At 47.2% G+C, this 19,415-nt stretch overlaps 1 pseudogene; it reads right to left on the minus strand.

The window, feature by feature from the left end:
* Window positions 1-11,317: 11,317 nt before the first annotated feature.
* Window positions 11,318-12,486, minus strand: LOC146180444 (uncharacterized; annotated as a pseudogene).
* Between the last annotated feature and the right edge of the window lie 6,929 nt (window positions 12,487-19,415).

Consider the following 19,415-nt stretch of genomic DNA (forward strand, 5'->3'; position numbering starts at 1 on the left):
ACTTACTTTCCCTATTTGAACATACTAGGGAGGTTCAAATAGGGAAAGTAAGTCAAGTTGCACATACATTTGAACATACTTCGCAGCGGTGGCGTAGCGGTAGAAGTGCAGCGGTGCCATAGCGGTAGAACATCCGCCTCGCATGCAGGAGGACCGGAGTTCAAATCCCGGTGCCGCGCAACACTCCACCGGAAAATAAAATAAAAATTCCGCGTGTCGATGAAATTCCATATACAGGTTTGGGGTGCGACCTGATGCCTGTGAACACCTCCGTCAACGCACTGCCTCACCAGAACAGGAGTTGACCACCCGGGTGCAGCAATTGGCCGCAACCTCTCATAATTAGTTCCATAAAACCCCGGCCCTCAGTCACCAGCCGCTGCGGAACAACTGACCACGGCGGCGGTCAGACCTATGACGCAGCAGGGGGTGCTAAGAATTCCTGGCTCCGCAGGACAGGCCGCCATTGGAAACTGACCTTGGCAACGTTTAATGCTAGGACCCTAGCTAGTGAAGCTAGTTTATCAGTGCTGTTAGAGGAACTAGAGGGTATGAAATGGGATGTCATAGGGCTTAGTGAGGCTAGGAGGCCAAATCAGGCATCTGTACTAAAGGATGGGCATTCACTGTGTTATCGAGGTTTACCGGAGAGGCGAGAACTAGGAGTAGGTTTCCTTGTCAGTAAGTATATAGCGGGTAATATAGGTGAATTCTATAGTATTAATGAGGGGGTGGCAGGCATCGTAACTAGGCCTAATAAGCGGTATAAACTGAAGGTTGTACAGGCCTATGCACCTACATGTAGTTATGATGAGCAGGCAGTTGAAAGAAGGGAAAATGCAGGCAGGAGACAAGGCAGTAGGTGACTATGGCATTGGATCTAGGAACAGCAGGAGGGTGTCCCAAGTTGAGTTTGCAGAGCGTATAAGTTAAGAATCATGAATACCTTCTTCAGCAAACGGAAGAACCGGAAATGGACATGGAGAAGTCCTAATGGCAGACTAAAAATGAAATTGACTTCATACTGTGTTCAACCCCCGCCATTATGCAAGATGTAGAGGTAATCGGGAAAGTGCCATTCAGTGACAACAGGGTGGTCAGGTCCCGAATTAGCCTAAATCTTGAGAAGGAACGGAACAGATTAGTAAGAAAGAAACCCATCAACGAATTAGTGATGAGAGGGAGGGCAGAAAAGTTCAGGATCTCGCTACAGAATAGATAATAAGATCTAACCGAGTATGGCGACATAACCCTAGAAGCAATGAACAACAATTTCAGAGATATTATTACTGCGTGCGCTGTAGAAGTAGGCGGTAGGATAGTTAGAGAGGATACCGGTAAGCTGTCTAAGGAGGCTAAACATTTGATTAAGAAACGCCAGAGTATGAAATCTTCCAATCAAACGGACCAGATAAAATTGGCCGAGATATCAAAGCTAATCAATAAGTGCAAGGTGGCCGATGTAAGGAAGTATAAAGGGGAGAAAATTGAGCATGCTGTAAAGAACGGGGGAAGCCTTAAAGCGGTAAAGAAGAAATTGGGAATAGGCAAAAACCAGATGTATGCGCTAAGGGACAAGGCGGGCAACGTCATCTCGAATATGGACAAGATAGTCAAAGTAGCCGAGGAGCTCTATACAGATCTCTACAGTAGCCAAAGTAGTCAGGACCGTAATGAGATTGACGGTAGGGAAAAACATTCAGACGTTCCACCAGTGATGAAGGACGAGATTAAGAAAGCATTAGAAACTATGAAAAGGGAAAAATCAGCTGGAGAGGTTCAGATAACTACAGATGTGTTGAAGGACGGGGAGGATATAGTGCTAGAAAAGCTGGCCACCCTGTATACGCAGTGCCTGGTTTCATCGACGGTACCAGAACCATGGAAGAATGCAAACATTATCCTCATTCATAAGAAAGGGGACGCTAAGGACCTTAAAAATTACAGACCAATCAGCTTACTGTCTGTTACGTATAAGGTATTTACTAAGACAATCGCTAATAGAATCAGGACAACCTTACACTGCAATCAAGCAGTCGATCAAGCAGATTTTCGGAAACGGTACTCTACTCTCGATCTATTCATACCATCAACCAGGTGATAGGAAAATGCTCGGAATATAACCGGCCCTTATACATAGCATTTATTGATTACGAAAAAGCATTTGACTCAGTTGAAACCTCGGCGGGGATGCAGGCATTTCGAAATCAGGGGGTAGACGAGCCGTACGTGAAAGTTCTGGAAGATATATATAGTGGCTCCACAGCAACCATAGTTCTGCATAAAGAAAGTAACAAAATTTCTGTAAAGCAAAATGTGTTATGAAAGGAGACATGATCTCCCCAGTACTATTCACAGCTTGCTTAGAGGAAGTATTCAGAGACTTTAAATGGGAGCAGTTAGGGATAAGGGTAGATGGAGAATACCTCAGTAATCTGAGATTTGCTGATGACATTGTCTTGCTCACTAACTCGGTGGATGAACTGCAAATAATGATTGATGCCCTAGAGAGGAAACGTAAAAAGGTAAGCTTGAAAATCAATATGCAGAAGACTAAAGTAATGTTCGGGAAGGAACAGCAGTTTACGTTAGGTAGCGAAATGCTGGAAGTAGTAGGCGAATATGTCTACTTAGGACAGGTAGTAACCGCAGATCCGGACCACGAAAAGGAAATAACAAGAAGAATACGATGGGGATGGGCCGCATTTGGCAAGCACTCGCAGATTATGACTAGCAACTTACCAGTATCGCTCAAGAGGAAAGTATACAACGGTTGCATCTTGCCTGTACTCACCTATGGGGCTGAAACGTGCAGGCTAACCAAGAGAGTTCTACTTAAGTTGAGGACAACCCAGAGGTCTATGGAACGAAAAATGGTAGGGGTAACATTAAGAGATAGAAAGCGTGCAGAGTGGGTCAGAGAAATAACTCAAGTTACCGACATTCTAGTAGAAATTAAGGAGAAATGGACTTGGGCAGGACATGTAGTGCGAAGAGAGGATAACCGATGGTCGCTGAGGGTAACAAACTGGATTCCAAGGGAAGGAAAGCGTAGCAGGGGGCGGCAGAAAGTTAGGTGGGCGGATGAGATTAAGAAGTTCGCAGGGGTGAAGTGGATGCAGCTAGCACAGAACCGGGGGTCAATTGGAGAAATATGGGAGAGGCCTTCGCCTTGCAGTGGGTGTAGTCAGACAGATGATGATGATAATTGGAACATACTGCTGGCGAGAGTGATATTTGCTTCTTGTAGTGTTTCGTTGATTTTAGTAAGAGTTTAGAGTTAGCTACTTTATCAAAAGCTTTCACGAAGTCTAAAACGTTCAGATCACCTTGTCCTCAGCTATCTAAAGATTGCGAAAGATCATGAACCATTTGAACAAGCTTCGTTACTGTAGACAAGCCCTTGCGAAAGCCATGTTGCACAGGTGATAATGGGGGTAAGATTCGAGATAATTCGAAAGATATTTGCAGACTACGTCCTAAAGCAGTTTTGAGCATATGCTTGAAATGGAAATGGGTCTATAATTATTTACGTCAGATGTGCTACCATTTTTGTGAATTGGAACTATTTTAGCTAGCTTCCAAGCTGTAGGAAATTTGCATTGGGTAAGTGACGATTGAAATATTTTGCTGAGATATTTAGCCACCCACTCTGCATACCTATATAAAAATATCATTTGGGATAATATGTACCGGGGGTTTCTATATGTTTAAAAGAAGATTCAAGACCGCTTATTCATTGATCACTGCGTCCGACGCTGAAGGACGCCATGATGAGTTGCAAAAACTAGGAAGTGTGCCATCATCTTCGGTGAAATAGGAGGAAAAAAAGGAATTGAAATTTTCATCTTCGCCTTTACTTTGTTTTTTGTTGGATTTACGTATCTCCAGAATTTGCCTGGTGCTTCATAAAGAAAATTTGTGATTGTGAAATTAAATAATATGTGCCTTGATTTCTTGATAAGGCAATTTATATCTAATCCCATGTTCTGAAGTGTTGTTAGGTTTCCGGTACTTGGTCTTGAGAACGTGCTTTTCTTTTCCTTCTGATCCTCCGTTTGAGATGAATTATTTATTTTGTAATCCAGAAATTATTTCGTCTGCACTTTTTGTAGACCTTGGGTATAAACCGCGTGATACAGTTCAATTGGCAAAGAACTCCCATAATTCATCAGTGCTACAATTTCACTCAAAATATCCATGAACTTATCACACGACCTATCAAGACGATCTAAAATACTAACATCATCAGCAGCTTGAACGTTTAGACACTAAGGTGACATGTTCATGGACAAAATTATCAGTTAGTAATCAGACAACCCATAATTGACGACGCATTACTTCACAAACATTATCAATGAAATTGATAATTTAATAAGATCTAATATTGAAGACCCAGTTGCACCCACCCTTGTAAAATCATGAACAAGTTGTGTAAAATAAAAGAAAATATCAAGTCCAAAAACGCCTCAGAGCAAGTAACATCCGCATCTCCTGGAACATAGGAGTCCCAATCAATAGCCGTGAGATTAAAGTCACCTAATAATAAAACGCTACCGTGCTCATTCATATTACTTTCCAGAAAAGATCTCAGCTTTGCTATGTTTTCTACGTAGGAGTTCGGTGGCCTGTACACAATACTTATGAATACTGTCAGGTGGTGGTGACAAGGTCGATGACAGAAATGAAGAGTCGGGGATTGCCCTGAAGAAACTCTTTATTGGGCTGACTTGCGCCCGCAAAAGAACTAAGCAACTCGGTGGCGGCAATAGCAACAATCGTGCTCGTCGATCGTCCAACAAAGAATGCCCGTCGCACTCGTCAACGCTCAATTTAAATGCCGCTCAAAACAATCTAGATAACGTCGAAAACTGCTAGTTAGACAACCTGGAACATTGTGGAAACATACGTGAGGGATCGGAATCTGCGAGACAGATCTTGGCGCATCGTTCGCGACAAAGACAATGATAACGCGTCGTATCGCGACAACGAGTATGAACAAACACGGGATACAGAATTGATAAGCGCGCCAGAATAACAATGATAAGGCCGCATGCCAGCGGCTGTCGAACAGGAACAAATAAAGATTTAAACAGCTCGCGGCATTACTCCCCCCTCAAAAAAACATCGCCTCAATGTTTCAAAATAAACATACATGAATTAACATATACATTTGCAAAGCAAACATGAATGGCCTTTAGCGCGCATAATATGGCTTAAGGCGTACAACATGCGCAATTTCTGGATGAATTCGGCGCCGCTGCGATGCTGCCGCGCCGTCGGGAACGACCTCGTAGTTCAATTGTCTTAGTCGGCGAAGCACCTTGTAGGGGCCGAAGTACCGGCGTAACAGCTTTTCGCTCAGTCCGCTGCGGCGAATCGGCGTCCAAACCCAGAACTGATCTCCCGGCTTGTACTCACCATCGCGTCGTCGTAAGTTGTAACGTCGGGCGTCGGTTCGTTGCTGATCTTTAATGCGCATTTGGGAGAGCCTTCGGGCTTCCTCTGCACGTTCAAGGTAGGAGGCGACGTCCAGGTTATCTTCATCGGTTACGTGTGGCAGCATTGCGTCAAGCGTCATCGTGGACTCCCTACCGTACACAAGGCTGAACGGGGTCGACCTGGTTGTCTCTTGGATGGCGGTATTATAAGCGAAGATGACGTAGGGTAGAATGGCGTTCCATGTCTTGTGCTCGGCGTCGACGTACCATTACAGTCATATCCGCAATAGTTTTGTTGAGACGCTCCGTTAGTCCGTTTGTCTGGGGATGGTACGCAGTAGTTTGCCTATGACTTCTTGTATGAGTGTATTCTAGGATGGATTGCGTCAGCTCTGCCGTAAATTCCGCTCCCCTGTCCGTGATGACTTCTGGGGCGCCGTGTCGCAAGAGAATTTGTTCGACAAAAAACTTTGCGACTTCTGCCGCAGTATCATTGGGCAGTGCTTTGTCTTCGGTGTATCGGGTAAGGTAGTCGGCGGCCACGATGATCCACTTGTTACCCGCAGATGAAGATGGAAAGGGGCCGAGAAGATCCATCCAAATTTGTTGAAAGGGCAGGGTTGGGGGCAGTATCGGGTTCAGTAGCCCAGCTGGCCTGATCGGCGACGTCTTGCGTCGCTGGCACACGCGGCACGTTTTTACGTAATGGGCAACGTCGGCAGGCAGTCGCGGCCAGTAGTACTTCTCCTGGATTCGATGCAACGTGCGCGCTAAACCGAGGTGCCCTGCTGTTGGCTCGTCATGCAACGCATGAAGAATTTCCTGTCTGAGGTTTTTAGGCACGACAAGAAGCTGCGCTTTCTGGTTAGGAGCGAAGTTCTTTCATCATCATCATCAGCCTGATTATACCCACTGTAGGGCGAAGGCCTCTCCCATTTTCTCCAATTAACCCGGTTCTGTGCTAGCTGCATCTACTTGACCCCTGCGAACTTCTTAACCTCATCCGCCCACCAAACTTTCTGCTGCCCCCTGCTACGCTTTCCTTCCCTTGGAATCCAGTTTGTTACCCTAAGCGACCATCGGTTATTCTCTTTTCGCACTACATGTCCTGCCCATGCCCACTTCTTTACGATGACGTAATTGCTTAGGGCGAACGACGACAACTGACGCCTAAACACAGCAGGAGGAGAAGCGGCCTTGCCTTCCAAGAAATCTGCTAGGTCTTTCAGCTGAGGATCTGATCGCTGTTGTTGTGCAAAGCTGCTGGCGCTTGCTGGTTCCAGAAAGGCATCGTCGTCATCGTCCTTCGGAGGAATGTCGGCGGGAGCGCGGGATAAGCAGTCTGCGTGTAAATGCTTGCGGCCTGACTTATATACTACTGTAACGTCAAATTCTTAGTCTTAGGCTCCATCGGGCAAAGCGGCCGGAGGGGTCTTTCAAATTAGCCAGCCAGCAGAGCGCTTGGCGGTCGCTTACCACCTTGAAGGGTTGACCGTATAGGTATGGACGGAACTTAGAAATGGCCCAGATGATCGCGAGGCACTCCTTCTCCGTCGTCGAGTAATTGACTTCGGCTTTAGTGAGGGACCTGCTAGCGTAGGCGATTATCTTCTCCTGTCCGGCACTCTTTTGGACGAGAACGGCTCCTAGGCCCAAAGTGCTTGCGTCGCTGTGAATGTCGGTCTCGGCGTTTTCATCAAAGTGGCCAAGGACAGGAGGGGACAGCAAGCGGCCCTTACGTTCGTCGAAGGCTGCTCCTTGCGGTGCTTCCCATTTAAAAGGTACGTCAGCCTTTGTAAGTTTCGTCAACGGTTCGACGATGCGCAAAATATTTCTGACAAATCGTCGATAATAAGCGCACATCCCAAGAAACCTGCTCACGGTTTTCTTGTCAGCAGGCGGTGGAAATTGTGCGATTACAGCTGTTTTCCCTGGATCTGGCCGAACGCCATCCTTGCTAACGATGTGACCTAGGAACCGCAGTTCCTCGTAGGCGAAGTGGCACTTCTCTGGTTTTAACGTTAGTCCCGTTGATTTGATGGCTTCCAACACTGTCTGCAGCCGTTTTATGTGGTCTTCAAAGTTTGACGAGAAGACAACGACATCATCCAATTATACCAAGCAAATCTGCCACTTCAAGCCCGCCAGCACAGTGTTCATTACTCGTTGAAACGTCGCTGTTGCGAAGCAGAGACCAAATGGCATCACCTTGAACTCGAACATGCCATCCGGTGTGATGAATGCGGTCTTCTCGCGATCTCTTTCGTCGACCTCAATTTGCCAATATCCGCTCTTCAGGTCCATCGATGAAAAGTACCTCGCATTGCAGAGCTGGTCCAGTGGGTCATCGATGCGGGGAAGTGGGCAGACATCCTTCTTAGTTATGCTATTCAAGCCGCGGTAATCGACGCAGAAGCGAAATGTGCCGTCTTTCTTCTTCACCAGAACGCTGGTGCCGCCCAGGGGCTGTTAGATGGCTGGGTCACGTCATCATGCAGCATTTCCTCAACTTGATCGCGTATGGCCTGGCATTCACGTGGCGATAGACGGTAGGGGCTTTGACGTAGCGGTCGAGTGTTTTCTTCCGTGATGATGCGATGCTTTGCCAACGGAATTTGCCGCACCTTCGACGCCGAAGAAAAGCACTCGCTGTAGCTTTCAAGAAGAGTGCGAATCGGTCTTGTCTGTTTCGGGGGAGCGCTGGGCTAATGTTGAAATTGGGCTGCTTGGCTCGGTTGGGTGCACCGCATTCAAGTTGGCTGGGGAGGGCGAAGACTTCTCGGGTGTCCGCTAGCTCGTCAAGGAAAGCAATTTTCATGCCCTTGTTCAGGTGCCGGTATTCATCGGTGAAGTTCGTGAGGAGCACATCAGCTTGTCCGTGACGGAAACGGACGATGCTTCTTGCGATGCCAAGTCCTGTATCCAATAACAACTGAGTGTTTCCTTCGACAACCCCTTCCGTCATTTCCACTTCTGTTGTAACCACAAGGACGATGACGCTTGATCGGGGCGGTACGGTCAATTCTCCGTCGAGGACGTTGAGAGTGACGTGATGCGCCGAAGTTATAGTAGCAGGTATGGCTTTGTCGGTCGAGAGCTTGATTAGTTTGAATCGGAGATCGATGATCGCTCGATGTTCATTCAGAAAATTCATGCCCAGAATCACATCACGGGAGCAGTGCGGTAGGACGACAAATCTGGTAGGGTAGGTACGTCCATTTACTGTAACCGTTGCGGTGCATCGCCCCGACGGCGTAATAAGGTTACCACCAGCGGCGCGGATTAGCGGGCCGTCCCAAGTGGTCGTCACTTTCTTGAGCTGGGCGGCGAAAGCTCCACTGATGACAGAGTAGTCGGCACCGGTGTCCACTAGGGCGGTAACCGTGCCTCCTTCGACAGCAATCTCAAGGTTGCCTGCTAGCGTCCTAGTATTGCACGTTGGCTTTGGTGTTCGATCTCTGCTTCTTCTTGTGTTGAGGTCGCGGACTTGGCACACCGTCGTAGCGTCGCTGGGCGGCAATGTCAACTTGAAGTCTGGTCGTGATCTCGTCGACGTTGTCGTCTTGTGGATCGGCAATTTAATGGCTGAGTCGTCGTCACTCATCGTCGGCGATGGAGGATCTTCGTGTTTTTGCCGTGAAGCAACCTCACCTCCAAAGGTTGCTCTATTTGGTTTCCCCTACGAGGGCTTGGGGACCTTCCTCGCACATTGTCATCGTAACTGCGGCCTGGCGACGAAAAGCGGGTCCTGTACGGCGATGGGGACCTGAATTGACGGGTTGGTGGCGCCAACTCACCGCTACGTAGGTAGTTCTTGATTTCTTGAGGTCGTTCAGAGGGGCGGGGTCGTGGGGTGTCGACTACAAATCCGCGGAGGCCGATTCGTCGGTACGGGTAGGGGCGTAGGATGTGGCCGGCCTCACCGCAGTGGAAGCATAATGGCCTGTTCGCAGTCCTCCAGGCGTCGCATTTCCTGGGGCTTGGGGGTCATTGGTAGGCTTGGCGGGCGGGGGCCAAGGGGCGGCTTACAGGAACAGGACCGTAGCGGCGATGGCTCGGAAAGTCATCACGTCGGGACGCAGGGTGACGTAATGCAGCAGCGCAGTTTTTCGCTGTTGCCTCTTGTGCTGGAACTGTCGCAGCCGTCGCTTTAGGAACGTCCAGCGCCTGGTGGACGTCTTCACGCACAACGTCCGCGAGCGTCGCAACCTGGGGTTGTTGGAATGATGGCAGTAAGTGACGAAGGTCCTCTCGGACGATCTCACGGATAAGGTCGCGAAAGCTCTCTCTGCTTGCAGATGCACTGAGGTAGTGGTTTGAGTAGTTCGGTTGAAGTGGTCGCTCGTATGGGCGTATCCGGGTGTCCAACGTCTTGCTTCAACGACTCTTTAAAGCCTCGCATTAAACATTTCACTCTCTCAACTTCGGTCATGTTAGGGTCGGCGCGGCGAAACAGGCCCTTCATCTGCTCTACGTAGACCAGGACGGGCTCGTTTGGGATTTGAAGTCTTGATTGAAGGACGGCCTTGGCTCTTTCCTTCCGAACGACACTTGCAAAGACAGTCAAACTCTTTCTTGAAAACCTCCCAATTCTTCAAAGCTGCCTTGTTATTTTCGAACCATGTACGGGCAGATCCTTGAAGAGCAAAATAGACATGCCTTACCTTCGCTTCGTCGTTCCAGCCGTTAAATTCTGCCACATGGTCGAAGAGGTCTATCCAGTCCTCCGTATTTTCAGTGGGAAGTCCTTAGAAAATTGGGGGCTCCCGGGGCTGCACGAAGACAACCGGTGCTGTTGACTGGACCATTTTCAAAGTTTATGCTTTCCGGTGTCGAACGGGGTCAGGCAGCAGACCGTGTTTGGGTTGTAGCCCTTGAAGTCGTTGGCTGGCTCGGTGACCTGTTGGCTGGTCCCCCAGGGCGACAGGAACAAGGCTGGGGTCTTCGCTTGAAGGATCAAGGGTAGCACCTCCACCAGATGTCACGTGGTGGTGACAAGGTCGATGACAGAAATGAAGAGTCAGTGATTGCGCGCTGAAGAAACTTTTTATTGGGCTGACTTCCGCCCGCACAAGAACTAAGCAACTCGGCGGCGGCGATAGCAGTAAACGTGCTCGTCGATCGTCGAACAAAGAATGCCCGTCGCACTCGTCATCGCTCAATTTAAAGGCTGCTCAGAACAATCTAGATGACGTCGCAAACTGCTAGTAGCACAACCTAGAACATTCTAGAAACATACGCGAGTGATCAGAATCTTCAAGACAGATCTCGGCGCATCGTTCGCGACAAAGAAAATGATAACGCGTCGTTATCGCGACAACGAGCATGAACAAACACTGGATACAGAATTGTTAAGCGCGCCAGAATAACAATGATGCCAGTGATGCCAGTGGCTGTCGAACAGGAACAAATAAAGATTTAAATAGTTCGAGGCAATATGATGCGATTATTTGGTTTTTCACTAATCCAAACAGCCTGTATATCGCTTGGAACATTTAAAGTCGAAAAAACGATGCTGCGCTTAATCCGAAGGGCCACACCTCCACCCTTTCCATATCGATCTTTCCTAACATGTAGCCAGGGGAGGCGATTTCATTGTCTGATATATTTTTATGCAACCAAGTTTCTGTAATTGCTGCAATATGAGGTTCCTGTTCTATGACTAGAGATTCTAGGATATGATCCTTGTTTGCTAGGCTCCTCGCATTTACATTGATTATTTTGAAGCCTAGGTTTTAAAGCCATAGTTGCCTGTAGATACCATCTGTTACAACCCTGTAATCAGTTGGTAGTACCGTCTGTCTGCGCTTACTTCATCTAAAATGTCATTGTTCCTGAAGGGATTCCTCCTTTGATTATTTCATGGCGTTCCTCATTCAGTTATAAAATGTAGTGTTTCCCTTTAATTTGTCGAAAACAAGCCTTACCTTAGTTCCTGCCTTTCGTTCTTCATTTGCTGAATCCCAAAGCTTTTTCCTTGTTACCTGTACTCTTTTTTTAGAAATTCTGGCTGATACTATAATCTGTATCTTTTAGCTTAAAGCAATCTTGCAAGACTTTCGCCTTATCCTTGCTTTTAGCTGCAAAGCTCAGGATGACTGGGCGAGTTCTAACAGAAGATTTCTTACCCAATCTGTGAATTATTTTTATAGAACTCTCATTATCATGCAAAGTAGATCCAAATATCTCATCTTTTACGTTACTCATTAGGAATTCCTCATTTTCCCTTTCATCTTCTGCGATTCCGCTAATAATAAGATTATTTCGACGGGAACGATTGTCCAATTCATTGACTACTTTGAGCGACCCAGACGTCACAGCACTGCAGCCTGCAACACTGGTTTCCTGGTTTGCTACTCTAGTACGTGTTTCATATCAAGTAGCACTGTTTGTGTAAAGTCGATTCTTCATGTCTAAGATTCTTGCTTCTAAAGATTCTTGTTTCTCCTGGACCGCAGTAAATGTAGATAAAATTTTCTTCTGATTCTGAAGCAATTCCTTAGACATCGCATCGGACAATGGCCCCGGAGTTTCCTCCACATCTTCAGAGAGACTAAGCAGCAAGCCAGTAATAAAAAACAATCGAATATACAGGCAACGACTTGCGGACATGGCAGCACTACAAGACCAATAGTATCACAATCGAAGCCATGTTTGCGATGACTAACCTGCATGAACGGCGGAACATCAGGCGACATTGTCACGGCAATGCTGCCGTGCCCACTGAAGCTGATAGGCGAGGACTACGCTTTAATAACGTCCAGGTGATTGCAACATCGTCCTGACGTCATCGTGCCTCCGGATGATGCGTTGAAGAGAGCTGCAGCGCGCTGCTCCCGGGTGCTGCTGTACGCCGTGAATTGGCAGGAAATACCACCCCGCAGATTTGTGGCAGCATTTCGATATTGTTTCGAGGCTCAATGGGTTCAGCATCGAAGGAATTTGCCGGACCTCCAGCGATGAAGCTTAGGCACGCGCAAATAACCTTCATGAACAGCGGAATGTCAGGCGACATTGTTATGGCAATGCTGCAGCGCCCACTCATACATTGTGCCCACTCACATATGGTTTCGCTATGCAGTGTGTCCAAGCTGACTTTCGCCAAGCATTAAAAAATAATAAACTTGAGGTAGTCCAGAGAAAACACTTGTACGTAGCCGCAAACCATCTGGCGCACCACAGGAATATTTTATTTTATATTTGGCCATCTTATCACTGCTCCTACGCGGACGGGAGATTTATGGTTATGATTATCATTATGATTTGCAGATTTATAACGCTGAATGTGATTTCCTAATTTTGTTTTTATCTTAATCGTATGAGCGGTTAGTGATGTGTTTGCATGCTGTGGCCGGCGTTGGAGATGAGGTATCTTTGCGCATGCTCATAGTTGCCTGCAGATACCATCTGTCACACGCCTGTAAGCAGTTCGCAGTACCATCTATCTTTCGTCGTATATGTATATATGTATCTTCTAAGTCTGTCAATGTCTTTGCGCTAACTTCATATCAAATATGAGGCTTAAACGTCTTGTAATCGTCTTTGGGGAAGGAAGGCGCAGTATCGGGCCCACGTTTGAGTGTATGGAATGAAAGGCGTGCACTTGAAAGGAGCATCAGGCGCAAAATGAACAGGACGAAACGAAAACTAAAAACGAACAACGCGCTACTGATTATTTCTGCTCATTTTGCGCCTACTTTTGTCATGTAGTGTCAACTAGGCTAACAGTCGGTTTCTCTGGGGCACATATATCCGCTTCAATCCCTAACGTGAATTAGCTTCGTACTTAGCTCGCAGATGGATGCTAAATGGAAGCGAATAGTTTCACATCACATTGAACTCTGCACAACCAACAGATGCGTCGCGAACACTTTGTAAGCCGGGGCACAGAATTTTATGGACAATAAAAATTATCCTTACTTAATTGAAGGCAGTTGAGGCAATGTCAAGATTTACCCCTTCATGCCGTTCTCCTTTATTCTGGTGCGCGATACTGGAAGGGAAGTGTTGTTTAGAGGGCAATTTTTCTCTGCCTCGCCGCTATATCGTCAGCCGCCGGCAGGTACGAGAAAGCTTATCGCAGCCAAAGTCAGCGTATTTCTGGAAGCTTTCATACCCTTCGCACAAAATCTAAAACAGTCGGCGTGTTTACGTAGATGTCGCTTGGTTTTCTGCACTTATAAACGCACTACAGTGTTGTGACTGCTACAGCAATGCCGCTCTATCCACGCGTCATAGGCGAAGACACCTTTCTTCTCTCTCACCCACTTGTACAGATTAGGCAGAAAGCTGTCAACATCCACTGGAAATGCGAACCAGGTCGCGAAGAGACACGAAGGCTTGCCAGGTACCTTCTTATCAATCCGAAGAAAGCCACAGTCAAATGCGCTATATTCAGCGCTGGCCGAGCGAGCGACAGACGGGGACGAGCCCTACTTGCCCCTGATTTATTTATCAAAGCATTATAAGAGTTTTATACGGGCCCCCAAGCACTGCAAACAATGGCAGCAACCGAAACATTATAGGCAGCACGAATCGTGGGCTTAATATTGCGACTGAGTTGGCACGGCGTCCGCCCTAGTTAGACACAATGCATTGCCAACACACCACAATATTAAGCCTACGGTTCATGTTGCCTTAAATGCACGTGGCTAATTACAAAGCCATTCAAAGGAAGGCAAGCCCCTTTCTGGGCAATGAAATTGACGGTAACCTGACGCGGCCATTGCAAGTGATGCTATATTTTAGTAAGAAAACATTGATACGTAAAGCAACAACATTACCCCGTCTTGTTTGTGCAGTCACACTGATTAACCAAGCTGTTTCTCGAAAGTGACAACAATGCGACCTTGCACGGCTAACTCAAACTAAGTCTGATATAGAGGCTCCAACGTACTAGCATTTTTTTTTTGTACGCAAGCCTGCCATAAGGCATATTATAGGAACTCATGTAAATGGTTTTCCGTGAGGAACCGGAGCAGGCTCTTGCACTTAGCGTTGTCGGTGAGCCATTTAGAAAAGTCCTCTTCCCTTGTTGTGGTTAGTCCCATTCGCGCAGAATATGTGTCCTTGATACCCTTGTCCCTGCACAAGTCCATAGCAGGTGGCGAACATCGACTTCTGCAGCTGGTGTAGAACGCTTTGGGCATGTGGTTTGTCTGCTTTCGATTCCCATCGGCATGTCGCCGACGGGGTAAGGGCCGCCCCAGCTCTTATCCTTCTAAGGGAAACCTCCTCCAATCTCGTTAAGTTACGAGGGAGTGGGAATGTACACGGGGGAATGAGGGCACGTGTACTTTTCCTTAAAGAGGATGCTAAGATGGGAACAGCGGAGCGCGCATCAAAAGGCAGCCTGGTGGGGGGCGCATTGGTGTTTGGAACTTCGTGTGTAAGGTGGTCAATTTTTCTCTGCTCAGCGTTCTCAGCATAGTCTTGTGTCCAATGTATCTGGATGCTTATCTTTGTTTTTGTTTTTTTGCGTGCGTGGATTTCCTGGGTAACACATAGCGTCTTCGTCACTTTCTTCAGTTGTTTTATGGCGGCTAAGGAGTCTGTATAGATGTGGGCTTCTGTCATAATCTATTTTATTTATGGCCTCCATAGCATCGCGGATTGCATAGAGTTCCATCACAAGCGGGTCCGGGTATTCTGAAACATATTCATTATGTACCTTTAGTTCACTGTGTGTTGGACTAGTAGCTGCTGTTCTACCTACACTTTCTATAATTGATGCGTCCGTATATGCAATGCAGGTACCTGGAATTGCATCAACCAGAGGTCGAGATGCCAGCTTTTCTTTGCGACGAAGCCGAGTGGTCTTGTTCGTCGTAATAGTCGTGAGTTCCCACGGAGGGGGGTCAGCCATTGGTGGTGTTTGAACTGCCATTTCGTTGTACAAGGATGCTATGGGCGTAACGTACTTTCGATTCATATCCCTTGTTGCCTCTCGTTGTTCAATTAATTCTGTCAACGTATTTATTTGTGCAAATTCTTGGAGAATAGGGATAGGGGTAAGTTTTGGTAAGGCCGTGATAGTGCGCATTGCGTTTCTATTTATTGTTTCCAATTTCGCCCACTGCCGCCTCGTGAGTCTTTGGAATTGGGCCTGGTATAGTATCCTCGGCTGTAACACCGATTGTACAAGACGTATTGCCATGTCCGCTCGAGCTCCTCTTCCCCTAGACGAAATGCGTTTTATCAAGTTGAAGGAAGTCGCAGCTACTTTTTTCACCTTATGAAGCCATTGTGTTCCTTTGCCGGATTTTTGAATTTCTAGGCCAAGAACTCTCAACTCGTCCACCTCTTCTAATCTTTAGGGTGACTCTTTGCTTTGCCAATTGTTTTCTTCCATTCTTGTTGGCAACATGAATGTAACTGGACTTTTGAGGTGACAATTCCAGACCTGCATCTTGGACGTACACATCTATGGTATTTAAAGCCTCTTGCAGATACCGATTCTGTCTCTCAAGTTGTTTATGAACAGATCAAATCGTGACATTATCTGCGTAATCATGAACCGCACTTCTGGTGTTTTAGCTAAGTTCCACGCCAATGGGATCAGTGCGATAATAAATAGTAAAGGTGCTAACACTGACCCTTGTGGCACGCCTCTGTTCGAGGTGTAATTACCAATTTGTTTTCCGTTTATCCGGATAGAGAACGTCCTGTCCTTAAGCAGATTGTGTACTGCTTTTATGACCGGCAAGGGAATGCCCATACATTCCATGTTGCAAAGAATCCTGGCATGTAACACGTTGTCGTATGCCTTCGCCACGTCGGTAGCCACTACAGTACGCACTAGGTGGCTATAAGGCGACACGTGTATGACCTCTTCAGCGAGCATAGCCAGTCCATTTTTTGTGCCAAGGTTTGTTCGAAACCCAATTTGTCGAGCATAGTATTTTTTATTACTTTCCAACCACCATGACAGGCGGGTGGCTATCATCTTTTTCATAGATCTTGCAAATTGTGGGTGTTAGCGAGATATGCCGCAAAGATTCTAGGCTTGTGGGAGGTTTCCCAGCCTTTGGTATTGTTACCACCACCGAGTGTTTCCAGCCGAGTGAAATGTCTCCTCCTTGCCATACCTCATTTACCACATCCAACAAGCTGTCAACTGCGACTCCTTCTAAATTCTTGAAGACTTCATAAAGAATATTGTCATGTCCAGGCGCAGTTTTACCACTCGCTTCTTCTATAGCAGCCAATAACTCCAATTTGGTAAAAGGTAATATTATTCCTGTTTTATCAACCGTATCCACTGTCAGTGAAGGCGCCGAATAATGTACGCGGTTCGGGAAGAAAAGGGCAGCAGCCTGATCTGCAAATTCCTCTGGTGTAAGCTGTTATGCGAGTCTAATACTTTCTGCATGATCTTTAACCTTCCGCCTCTTTTCCATGCAATGGAAAGTCCTCCAGAGGGCCTTGTTAGTCGTTCCTGAGCCCAAACGACTGCACCATGAATTCTTCTCTACATCGTTCGAGCCGAAGACTCGCTGGACTCGCCCCTTTGACCGTGACAATGATCCAAGACGACAACGCACGGCAGCCAGACCCAGCGGCACCCGCTTGGCAGCATTACCGTGAACCGCGGACCTTTTCTGGCAAGGCTGGTGAAGATGTGGGTGAGTGGCTTACCAACTGCCAGCGGTTGAGCAAGTAAAATCGTTGGGATGCCACAGTCAAGCTGGGTAATGTTTTCTTCTTGAACTCCACGCACTAATATGGTTTGAGAACCATGAAGCATCTTTAACTAGCTGGGACCGCTTCGAAAAGTAGATACGCAGTTGTTTTGGGGATACTAAGTCAAAACGAATATGCACTGAGCAGACTTTACTCCCGTGCGCTCAAGTGTCTGGGGAAACGTGCACGACATACATTGAAGAGGTCCGAAAGCTTTGCAAAGCGATGGATCCCCGCATGTCTAAGGAAAACAGGGTTAGTCACCTCTAAAGGGCATTGCTGTGAACGTCTATAATTTTTTTATCACAAAAGATAACTTGGATTCACCCACGGCCGTCATACAGCACTGTCGCGCATTCGAAGCTTTATAGCTGCGTCGCATAACCCCGATATTCGGCCGTTTGCCCAATGTGACCACTGTTGCAAGCGTAGCTTCTCACGCGCATTCTCAGGAGCCTCCGAATTTAGCCGACATGATTCGCCACATTGTTCGTGATGAACTCTCTCGCCATCAAGATGTTGTGGGCCGCAATGCAGTCTCAACTTTGACGACTATCTTGCCGCCGTTTCCGTTCAAATTCCGGATCTTGTCACAATCCAACGAGAACAACGAAAAGATCAGGATTTGGTACCACTTTATGAAAAAGCTCGTGATCCGGCATCTGAAAACCCTTTTTGCATTTGCGATGGTGTGCTCTACCGGAAAAATTACTTGTCCGGCGGTGCGCGCGTTCTGGTAGTCGTTCCGGCTAGCCTCTGCTCCTCTGTTCTACACGCTATGCACGATGACCTACAGCTGGGCACTTGGGGTTTGCCAGGACGCTTACCCGAATTACTTTGAGCGCGCAGTGGAACGCAGTTCAAAATATGTCTATGTGGATGCCACTAAGCATGCATCGACCGCAGCAGCAGTCGTGGTGGTGGACACTTCTTACGCAGAAGTTGCCAGCATCTCCATTCCGCACTGTTCTATCAAAGAAGTGGAACTTGCGGCGATCGTGCTGGTCCATACCAACGGAGACGCGACCAACCGATACCTTCACGTAATCACTGACTCACGAGCGGCGTGTCGGCTCCTTCTTGCAGGCAGAATACTTACTAAATTACCTCAGTCACAACTAATCCATTGGCTACAAATTTATTGCTCAAACATCAGATCACTTGGTTACCGGGACACTCCGGTTGGATGGTAACGAGATCGCCGACAGGCCAGCTCGAGTTCACAGAAACCGAGCGGCCACCATTCCCGATCTCACAAGTAAGGTCCCTGCGGCTTACCGCGCGCGACTTAAGTACCTACGCAAACAACGTCGGATTTACCCCCTGCGCACAAGGGGCTAAATGCACAGGTAACTCGGGAATGGAGACAGCTCCAGACCAACACTCTCCCCAACCTACATCAATACAGCATCATTTTCCCACAACACTACACAGACATAAACCAACGCACCACCTACCACATCACATGGAGGTGCACGCGCCCCAAACCTGCAGTCATAAACATACACCATTCGGAGGCGCAGTGGGAGGCCACTCTGGTATGCTCAGACCAAGCGACCGAACGTCGACTGGTAACCCAGCAAGAGCGACAGCCCAGGCCACTGGAGTCTTGAAATGAAGACTTCATTCACTGCCCTCCCTCCTTTGTTTCTTTTTATAAAATAGTTTTTTTCTCTCTTTCCCAAACCCCCGCCTTTACGGTCAAAAAAGGCGCGTGATCCGCTTCACGGTTACCCGCCGTCCCTCTATGAGGTTTGAGAACATATTTAAAAGTTAGGCCGGTCAACCCGTGAAGTACGTGTGTCGGTGTTTGATTCAGGAATAAGTTCAAATAGGTCACTTTCTTTTAGAAACAATTGAATGTTTATAAATAGTAGTGCAAATTACACTGCATAATAATAGAGTACAATAAACAAAAAAAAACGCCACGACAAGATATTGAGAAAAGACGACTAGAGGAAACAAAACTCGACAATAAAAAGAAGACTATAAAGATAAAAAAGCAAGAATTCTAGATATAATACGCATGGGCAAAAGTCACATAGAAAACACAGCGTAAAATATTACTAAGTCAGGTAAAGGTTAACAAAAGTGAAAATAATGTTCGGTTGAACAACAGTCTGTGCCAAAATGTAATTCTCACGGCTTTCTTGTTTGCTGAGGCATCGAAGGCTGAGTTGATCGGTAGCGGCGGCCGTATAGGTGAGGAGAACGATGCGTCGATCGCGGGCCCGAGGAAACACAATACCCTATGCCGGAGCGGCCGCGAGAGTGGCCCGGAAGTCTGATTCT

This window comes from Amblyomma maculatum, chromosome 8 (genome assembly GCF_055883805.1).
Source record: "Amblyomma maculatum isolate TAMU_Amacu chromosome 8, ASM5588380v1, whole genome shotgun sequence".
Classification (NCBI taxonomy): Eukaryota; Metazoa; Arthropoda; class Arachnida; order Ixodida; family Ixodidae; genus Amblyomma; species Amblyomma maculatum.